The sequence below is a fragment of the Apostichopus japonicus genome, chromosome 5 (genome assembly GCF_037975245.1).
Source record: "Apostichopus japonicus isolate 1M-3 chromosome 5, ASM3797524v1, whole genome shotgun sequence".
Taxonomy (NCBI): domain Eukaryota; kingdom Metazoa; phylum Echinodermata; class Holothuroidea; order Aspidochirotida; family Stichopodidae; genus Apostichopus; species Apostichopus japonicus.
Genome location: NC_092565.1, coordinates 91,753 through 101,295, shown reverse-complemented (window position 1 = coordinate 101,295; position 9,543 = coordinate 91,753). Strand labels below are relative to the sequence as shown.

The 9,543-nt window shown below is 57.1% G+C and overlaps 3 non-coding genes across 3 annotated transcripts in view; all 3 read left to right on the top strand.

The window, feature by feature from the left end:
• The first annotated feature begins 4,381 nt into the window (after window positions 1-4,381).
• Window positions 4,382-6,259, top strand: LOC139968357 (small subunit ribosomal RNA). The gene has a single exon (XR_011793362.1). It is a non-coding gene; the product is annotated as a small subunit ribosomal RNA (ribosomal RNA).
• Window positions 6,260-6,864: 605 nt separating this feature from the next.
• On the top strand, window positions 6,865-7,024 carry LOC139968322 (5.8S ribosomal RNA). Its single transcript, XR_011793328.1, has one exon. It is a non-coding gene; the product is annotated as a 5.8S ribosomal RNA (ribosomal RNA).
• Window positions 7,025-7,458: 434 nt separating this feature from the next.
• The window catches only part of LOC139968383 (large subunit ribosomal RNA), a 4,026-nt gene continuing 1,941 nt past the window's right edge, over window positions 7,459-9,543 (top strand). Inside the window, exon 1 of the ribosomal RNA XR_011793383.1 lies at window positions 7,459-9,543. This exon is cut by the window's right edge and continues 1,941 nt beyond it. This is a non-coding gene — a ribosomal RNA (large subunit ribosomal RNA).

Sequence of the window (9,543 nt, the reverse complement as noted above, 5' to 3'; positions counted from 1 at the left end):
TCGGGTACTGGCCTGTGTGCGCCCGACGTTGACGGCAGAACGACCCGCGAGCACATGCATAGAGTTGTGACCGTTGTCAACTTGAATGTATCGGGCGCTGGCTGGGATGCGCCCGGCGGAGACGGCAGAACGACACGCGAACACATTCATAGTGTTGTGACCGTCGTCAACTTGAATGTATCGGGCGCTGGCTAGGATGTGCGCGGCGGAGACGGCAGAACGACACGCGAACACATGCATAGAGTTTTGACCACTGTCAACTTTAATGTATCGGGCGCTGGCTAGGATGTGCGCGGCGGAGACGGCAGAACGACACGCGAACACATGCATAGAGTTTGTGACCATTGTCAACTTGCGTGTATCGGGTACTGGCCTGTGTGTGCCCGACGTTGACGGCAGAACGACCCGCGAACACATGCATAGAGTTGTGACCATTGTCAACTTGAATGTATCGGGCGCTGGCCTGTGTGTGCCCGACGGAGACGGCAGAACGACCCACGAACACATGCATAGAATTTGGACTTCCTTGAAGAAGACGTTGACATAAAAAAAAAAAAAAAAAGTCAAGCGGGTACTGGCTCAAGTGTGCCCGACGGTGACGGTAGAACGACCCGCGAACACATGCATAGAGTTGTGACCATTGTCAACTTGAATGTATCGGGCGCTGGCTGGGATGTGCCCGGCGGAGACGGCAGAACGACACGCGAACACATGCATAGAGTTTGTGACCGTTGTCAACTTGAATGTATCGGGCGCTGGCTGGGATGTGCCCGGCGGAGACGGCAGAACGACACGCGAACACATGCATAGAGTTTGTGACCGTTGTCAACTTGCATGAATCGGGTACTGGCCTGTGTGCGCCCGACGTTGACGGTAGAACGACCCACGAGCACATGCATAGAGTTGTGACCGTTGTCAACTTGAATGTATCGGGCGCTGGCTGGGATGCGCCCGGCGGAGACGGCAGAACGACACGCGAACACATGCATAGTGTTGTGACCATCGTCAACTTGAATGTATCGGGCGCTGGCTAGGATGTGCGCGGCGGAGACGGCAGAACGACACGCGAACACATGCATAGAGTTTTGACCACTGTCAACTTGAATGTATCGGGCGCTGGCCTGTGTGTGCCCGACGGAGACGGCAGAACGACCCACGAACACATGCATAGAATTTGGACTTCCTTGAAGAAGACGTTGACTTAAAAAAAAAAAAAAAAGTCAAGCGGGTACTGGCTCAAGTGTGCCCGACGGTGACGGTAGAACGACCCGCGAACACATGCATAGAGTTGTGACCATTGTCAACTTGAATGTATCGGGCGCTGGCTGGGATGTGCCCGGCGGAGACGGCAGAACGACACGCGAACACATGCATAGAGTTGTGACCGTTGTCAACTTGAATGTATCGGGCGCTGGCTGGGATGTGCCCGGCGGAGACGGCAGAACGACACGCGAACACATGCATAGAGTTTGTGACCACTGTCAACTTGCATGTATCGGGTACTGGCCTGTGTGCGCCCGACGTTGACGGTAGAACGACCCACGAGCACATGCATAGAGTTGTGACCGTTGTCAACTTTAATGTATCGGGCGCTGGCTGGGATGTGCCCGGCGGAGACGGCAGAACGACACGCGAACACATGCATAGAGTTGTGACCGTTGTCAACTTGAATGTATCGGGCGCTGGCTGGGATGTGCCCGGCGGAGACGGCAGAACGACACGCGAACACATGCATAGAGTTTGTGACCATTGTCAACTTGCATGTATCGGGTACTGGCCTGTGTGCGCCCGACGTTGACGGTAGAACGACCCACGAGCACATGCATAGAGTTGTGACCGTTGTCAACTTGAATGTATCGGGCGCTGGCTGGGATGTGCCCGGCGGAGACGGCAGAACGACACGCGAACACATGCATAGAGTTTGTGACCACTGTCAACTTGCATGTATCGGGTACTGGCCTGTGTGCGCCCGACGTTGACGGTAGAACGACCCACGAGCACATGCATAGAGTTGTGACCATTGTCAATTTTAATGTAGCGGGTACTGGCCTGTGTGTTCCCGACGTTGACGGCAGAACGACCCACGAGCACATGCATAGAGTTGTGACCGTTGTCAACTGAAATGTATCGGGCGCTGGCTGGGATGTGCCCGGCGGAGACGGCAGAACGACACGCGAACACATGCATAGAGTTTTGACTTCGTTACAGAGGACGTTGACAAAAAAAAAATAATAATAATAATATCAAAAAAAAAAAAACATGGTCAACTTTAGTGTAACGGGTATTGGCTTAAGTGTGTGACCCAATGGTCAGAATGAGTGGGCAGAGTGAATCGGATTATATATTAAGGGGAGTGTCTTGTCTCGCCGGTCGATCTTCAAATTGTAGAAGTTTCCTCATATATCTCCTTGATTTCGTCAAGATATATCCGGCACGGGAGCAACCCCGACACTCCTCTGAAAATACGGGTCGCTCCCATGTGAGAAGGTCGATGGTGTGATCGACGGCACGAGTGTCATGCGACCGGGCGAGGGCCGAGTAATTAGCCGACGGTGATGCACACATGCGTAGGCATGGGACCCGTTGTCGTTGCACGAGTCTGTGAGACGGGGCGCCGCCGGACAAGACATACCCGGCACGGGAGCAACCCCGGCACTCCTCTGAAAACACGGGTTGCTCCCGGGTGAGAAGGTCGATGGTGCGGTCGATGGCACGAGTGTCATGCGACCGGGCGAGGGCCGAGATTTAGGCCGACGGTGATGCACACAGGCGTAGGCTGGGACTCGTCGTGTTGCACGAGTCTGTGAGACGGGGCGACGGCCGACCTCGACGGCAGGCCGCCCGATGCATCCGCAAGGTGTGGCTCTCGTCCGAGATTTTGAGATCTCTTTAGTGTAGCGGGTATTGGCTTAAGTGTGTGATCCAATGGTCAGAACGAGCGGGCAGAGTGAATCGGATTCTATATATGAGGGGGGTAGTAGAGTCGATCCAAGACTCGAGAAGGCTTTTAATGTCTGTCGTGTGTGTATGCGTGTCATGGTTGGACTCCAGCGGGCCCTTTCGGTAGGGTCAGCCGTCGTTTCATCGCGACCATGTGTTGCAACTCGGCGCTCAGAGCGGGGGTTTTCACCCACTCGCCCCGTGAGCAGAGGTGTCCCTCCGTGCACACGTATATATCGACGTTCAGATATGAAGCTTTCGCGGACGGGAGTCCACCCGAGACTCGAAAAGGCTCCTTGCCTGTGGTGCGTAAATATGTTTTTGCACGTCAGACCCTTGCTGGCCTTCTCGGTAGGGTCAGCCGTCGTTTCATCGCGACCATGTGTTGCAACTCGGCGCTCGGTGCGGGGGTTTTCACCCACTCGCCCCGTGAGTAGAAGGTTCTTTCGTGCATATGTATATATACAATCCCAGATATTGAGCTTTTTCATCCGCAGAACCCCCGGTGGAGAAGAGAGAGAGTAGAGATGAGAGAGAAAGGAGAAGGGAGAAGGCCTCTCGCGTTGCGTGGTCGATGGCACGAGTGCCATGCGACCAGGCGAAAGGCAAACGGCAAGCCGACGGCGACGGCAGGCCGCCCGACTCACCCGCAGAGAATCTGGGTCTCGTTCGAGATTTCGAGATCTCTTAAGTGTAGCGGGTATTGGCTTAAGTGTGTGATCCAATGGTCAGAACGAGCGGGCAGAGTGAATCGGATTCTATATATGAGGGGGGTAGTAGAGTCGATCCAAGACTCGAGAAGGCTTTTAATGTCTGTCGTGTGTGTATACGTGTCATGGTTGGACTCCAGCGGGCCCTTTCGGTAGGGTCAGCCGTCGTTTCATCGCGACCATGTGTTGCAACTCGGCGCTCAGAGCGGGGGTTTTCACCCACTCGCCCCGTGAGCAGAGGTGTCCCTCCGTGCACACGTATATATCGACGTTCAGATATTGAGCCTTTTCATCCGCAGAACCCCCGGTGGAGAAAGAGCAGGACCTCGGTGTCGTCAGATATCGAGCTTTCTCCACGGGACCCGTTCGGGCATGCTGCCGTTGCTGCGACCATGTGTTGCACTCGGCGCTCGGTACGGGCTTTTTCATCCAAGCAACGAATGCACGCTCGAGGCGTGCGATTGCTCTCCCCTGTTCCAGTGGACGAGCCGTCGCCCTCCCGCGTCGCTTCGAACCGGTCCCGTCTCCGAGGCGGGACCACTGCGACTCCTCTCGAGACGACCCAGTCGACTCGGGTAGAGATACACACCTCGAGAATCCCTTCGGGCGGTTCTTCGATCACTGTACCGTAATAGCACGGCATCGACAATTGAGAATTCAGAGAGAGAGAGAGGGGAGTGCGAGAGCGACTCCCGGACGGCGAACGGGCCCAGCCCGGTTCTGTCGACCGTTACCTGGTTGATCCTGCCAGTAGTCATATGCTTGTCTCAAAGATTAAGCCATGCACGTCTAAGTACAATCCTGAACATACAAGAGAAACTGCAGATGGCTCATTAGATCAGTTATGGTTTATTGGAGAAAGTCTTATACCATGGATAACTGTGGTAATTCTAGAGCTAATACATGCAACAAAGCGCCGACCCTTCGGGGGAAGCGTGCTCTTATTAGGAACAAGGCCAGCCCGGTCCTTTCGGGGTCCGGTCTCCGCTGGTGAACTCTAGATAATCATGCCGATCGCACGGTCTTGCACCGGCGACGCTCCCTTCAAAAGTCTGCTCTATCAACTTTCGATGGTAAGTTATGCGCTTATCATGGTTGTGACGGGTAACGGAGAATCAGGGTTCGATTCCGGAGAGGGAGCCTGAGAAACGGCTACCACATCCAAGGAAGGCAGCAGGCACGCAAATTACCCACTCCTGACACTGGGAGGTAGTGACAAAAAATAACGATACAGGCCTCTTCGGAGGCCCTGTGATCGGAATGAGTACACTTTAAATCCTTTAACGAGGATCTACTGGAGGGCAAGTCTGGTGCCAGCAGCCGCGGTAATTCCAGCTCCAGCAGCGTATATTAAATTTGCTGCAGTTAAAAAGCTCGTAGTCGGATTTCTGGCCGGGGCGGGCGGTCCGCCGTGAGGCGTGCACTGCCCGTTCCCCTTCTCCCCGTCAAACGGGAGTCGTGGGAGATTTTTCCCGGCCAGTGATTCGGTTGGTCGTGCGGTGCTCTTAACTGAGTGCCGTGCGAGACTGGAACGTTTACTTTGAGAAAATTGAAGTGTTCAAAGCAGGCCAAAGTGCCCGAACAGCTCAGCATGGAATAGTGGAAGAGGACCTCGGTTCTATTTCGTTGGTCTTGAGATCCTGAGGTAATGATCAAGAGGGACTGCCGGGGGCATTCGTATTGCGGCGTGAGAGGTGAAATTCTTGGATCGTCGCAAGACGCCCGACAGCGAAAGCATTTGCCAAGAATGTCTTCATTGATCAAGAACGAAAGTCGGAGGATCGAAGGCGATCAGATACCGCCCTAGTTCCGACCATAAACGATACCGACTCGTAATTCGCCGGCGTTCCTCCCATGACGCGGCGGGCAACTCTCCGGAAAACCAAAGTCTTTGGGTTCCGGGGGAAGTATGGTTGCAAAGCTGAAACTTAAAGGAATTGACGGAAGGGCACCACCAGGAGTGGAGCCTGCGGCTTAATTTGACTCAACACGGGGAAACCTACCCGGCCCGGACACAGTGAGGATTGACAGATTGAGAGCTCTTTCTTGATTTTGTGGATGGTGGTGCATGGCCGTTCTTAGTTGGTGGAGTGATTTGTCTGGTTAATTCCGATAACGAACGAGACTCTTGCTTGCTAAATAGTCCGGCCACCCGTCGTGGTGAGCCGCGAACTTCTTAGAGGGACAAATGGCTTTCAGCCATACGAGATGGAGCAATAACAGGTCTGTGATGCCCTTAGATGTCCGGGGCCGCACGCGCGCTACACTGGCGCAAGCAGCGGGTACATTTGCCCTCGGCCGAAAGGTCCGGGTAATCCGCTGAGACTTCTCCGTGCTGGGGACAGGGACTTGTAATTGTGTCCCTTGAACGAGGAATTCCAAGTAAACGCGAGTCATCAGCTCGCATTGATTACGTCCCTGCCCTTTGTACACACCGCCCGTCGCTACTACCGATCGAATGACTTAGTGAGGCCATCGGATCGACCGTCTGGCACCCCCGGCTTCGGCCGGTTGTCGAGGCGCGACGAGAAGACGGTCAAACTTGATCATTTAGAGGAAGTAAAAGTCGTAACAAGGTTTCCGTAGGTGAACCTGCGGAAGGATCATTAACAGAACCCTTCCCCTCCGTGATCGGAGAGGGAACAAAGGGGGAATGTCGGAAAAGCCGTCACAGAGAGACACGCGGAGAGAGCAAATTGGAAAAGCCGGGGGGACTCGAGCGGGGTTTTCACCGCCTCCTTCCCCGTTCCACGGTCGAGGTCAGACCCCGCGCTTCGCCTTCGCTCTCTCCGACAAAAAGGAGACGGGCGTGTCACACACAGACCAGCCCGGGGAGTACCCGGTTCTTCTCTCGTCGTCTGTCTCACGGAGTCTCGCACTCCCGGTAGCTTCGAGGGAGAAGTCCCGCAAGGGTGGAGACGCCGTCGCCGTCCGCGGCGCGGCGCTCCTCGAGGCATTCTCCGCAGGGCAGAGAAGGGGCACCGGTGTCGCCCGATTTCCCCCCAGTCGGCGAGTCTGACTCGCGCGACCCGCCCTCGCGGCGGTGGGGGGAAGGAGGGAGCCCGCTTCCCCCCTCGGCTCGACGGAGGATATTTCTTTCCAGTCACAAGCAAAGAAGGCACAGAGTCCCCGTGTCCTTTCTCCTTCCGTTCCACTTCTTCCCTCGGCTCTGAGGAGAGTTTGCGAACGCGGGAGTCTTCCAGTGGCAAATGACAATTCTTGGTGGTGGATCACTCGGCTCGTGCGTCGATGAAGAACGCAGTTAGATGCGAGAATTCATGTGAATTGCAGAACTCACTGATCATCGACTTATTCGAACGCAAATGGCGGCTCGGGGATGCTCTGCTCCTCGAGCCACGTCCGTCTGAGCGTCTGAAGACAATCACTCACAGAGTCGGCGTGTTCGCGCGCCGGAGGAGCGCCCGGCCGCAGCCGTCCCTTCGACGGCCGGCTGCGTCGGGTCAGTGTCAGATGGAGTTCTGTGATGTCGGCGCCGGTGAAACTCGGCGAGCAGGCTCGATCGGTAACCGGGGGTTCGTCGGTCGTGCGACGTGCCATCGGGGTGTAGACGTATGCGCCCGTGGTGCGGTCCAGCGTCCGACCCCCCGGAACGGTCGAGGAGCCTCTGCCGGGCAGAGCCGGTCGACCCAATCGCGGGGTCTCTCGTCCTCCCGTCTGCGTTCTCGCAGGCGCATGGTAGGCCACCCTTTCCCGCCGGCGACCCGATTCTTCGGGGAGCGCCGGGGAAGGAGAGACCCCGGGTCGCCGCTATGACTCCGATCACGTTCCACGTGTCTTTCACGATTCCAGACCTCAGATCGGATGAGATTACCCGCTGGATTTAAGCATATCACTAAGCGGAGAGAAAAGAAACTAACAAGGATTCCTTCAGTAGCGGCGAGCGAAGCAGGAAGAGCCCATCGCCGAATCCCCGCGCCCGTTTGCGGTGCGAGGGACCTGTGGCGTAAGGAAACTGAACTCCGGTCGACAGAGTCCGGCCGCAGTCCACTGTGATCGGGGCTGCAGCTTACCCGCAGCGGGTGTAAGGCCCGTAGGGCGGACTCGAAGGCCGGAGGGAAAGCTTTCCAAGAGTCGGGTTGTTTTAGAATGCAGCCCAAAGAGGGGTGGTGAACTCCATCCAAGGCTCAATACTATGCACGAGACCGATAGTCAACAAGTACCGTGAGGGAACGTTGAAAAGAACTTTGAAGAGAGGGTTCAACATTGCGTGAAACTGCCAAGAAGTAAACGGATGAGTGCCGCATGCTACATGGGGCGTCCGGTTGATTCAGGCGCGGTCGGCGCGGCAGCGTGTGCGGGTTCGGATCCCTCGGGACCGACCCGCGGCGCTTCGCCGTCCGGTCCGCGTCGCACTTCTACCGTTCGGCGCCCTTCCCGGCGACCGACCGAAGAGCGGAGCAGAGGGGCGGGCGAGGCTGCGGCGTGCGGGGGCTTCGGCCCTCGCCGTCTTACGCCGCCCGTCACGGTTGCTCACTGCGCTCTCTGTCGAGGACTCTGCGTGACGGCCTGCCCCCCCGGGGGTTCAGGCAGCGGGGTCCGGGCCACCGGCGTCTCCGTCGGTCGCGTGCACAGCTTGCTGTCGCGTGGCCGGCGGGATCCGGAGGGTCCGGTCTCGCCGCGGCTTCGGCCGAAGCGGAGGGTCTGTCGGGCGTGAGCGAGGCCTCCTCATTCGACCCGTCTTGAAACACGGACCAAGGAGTCTAAGCAGGCTTGCAAGTCGAGGGGGTCTACCGAAACCTATCCTGGCATAACGAAAGTGAAGGTCGGCACAGGGCCGTCACGAGGCGGGATCCCGGCCCTCTGGGTCGGGCGCACCGCCACCCCGTTCCGTCCGGCTCGTCCGGTGGAGCGGAGGAAGAGCAAGCATGCTAAAACCCGAAAGATGGTGAACTATGCTCGGGCAGGAGGAAGCCAGAGGAAACTCTGGTGGATGTCCGCAGCGGTTCTGACGTGCAAATCGATCGTCCGACCTGAGTATAGGGGCGAAAGACTTATCGAACCATCTAGTAGCTGGTTCCTTCCGAAGTTTCCCTCAGGATAGCTGGTGCTCGGGAGATATTCGTGAACAATTTTATCTGGTAAAGCGAATGATTAGAGGCCTTGGGGCCGAAACGACCTCAACCTATTCTCAAACTTTCAATTGGTAAGAGGTCCGACTCGCTGGCTTGGAGCCGGACGAGTGAGAATGAACGAGTGCTCAGTGGGCCACTCTTGGTAAGCAGGACTGGCGCTGTGGGATGAACCAAACGCCTGGCTAAGCCGTCCGACTCGGTCGCACATCAGAGCCCACAAAAGGTGTTGGTTGATACAGACAGCAGGACGGTGGCCATGGAAGTCGGCATCCGCTAAGGAGTGTGTAACAACTCACCTGCCGAATCAACTAGCCCTGAAAATGAATGGCGCTGAGCGTGATGGCTGTGCCGGGCCGTCGGGGCAAGGAGAACCGAATAGAGTCGGCCTCGACGAGTAGGAAGGACGCCACGGTGAGCTAAGAAGCGGTCCGGGCGAGAGCCCGCGTGGAGCCGCCGTGGGCGCAGATCTTGGTGGCAGTAGCAAATACTCTAACGAGAGCCTGGAGGGCCGAGTTGCGGAGAAGGGTTCCATGTGAACAGCAGTTGCACATGGGTCAGTCGATCCTAAGCCCTAGGGAAGTTCCGCTCCGAGCGGCCGCGAGAGCCACGCCGACCTCCCTCCCGGGAACGGCGGGGTGATCGCACCCTGGGCGAAAGGGAACCGGGTCAATATTCCCGGACGTACAGACGTAGTCCTCCTCGTGGTGTCGTGCGCGTGGGCCTCCTCGCGGGGTTCCGCGCGTCGCGGCACTGCGAGGGCAAAAGCCGTGAGGCACACTAGCCCAGAGACGCTGGCCGAG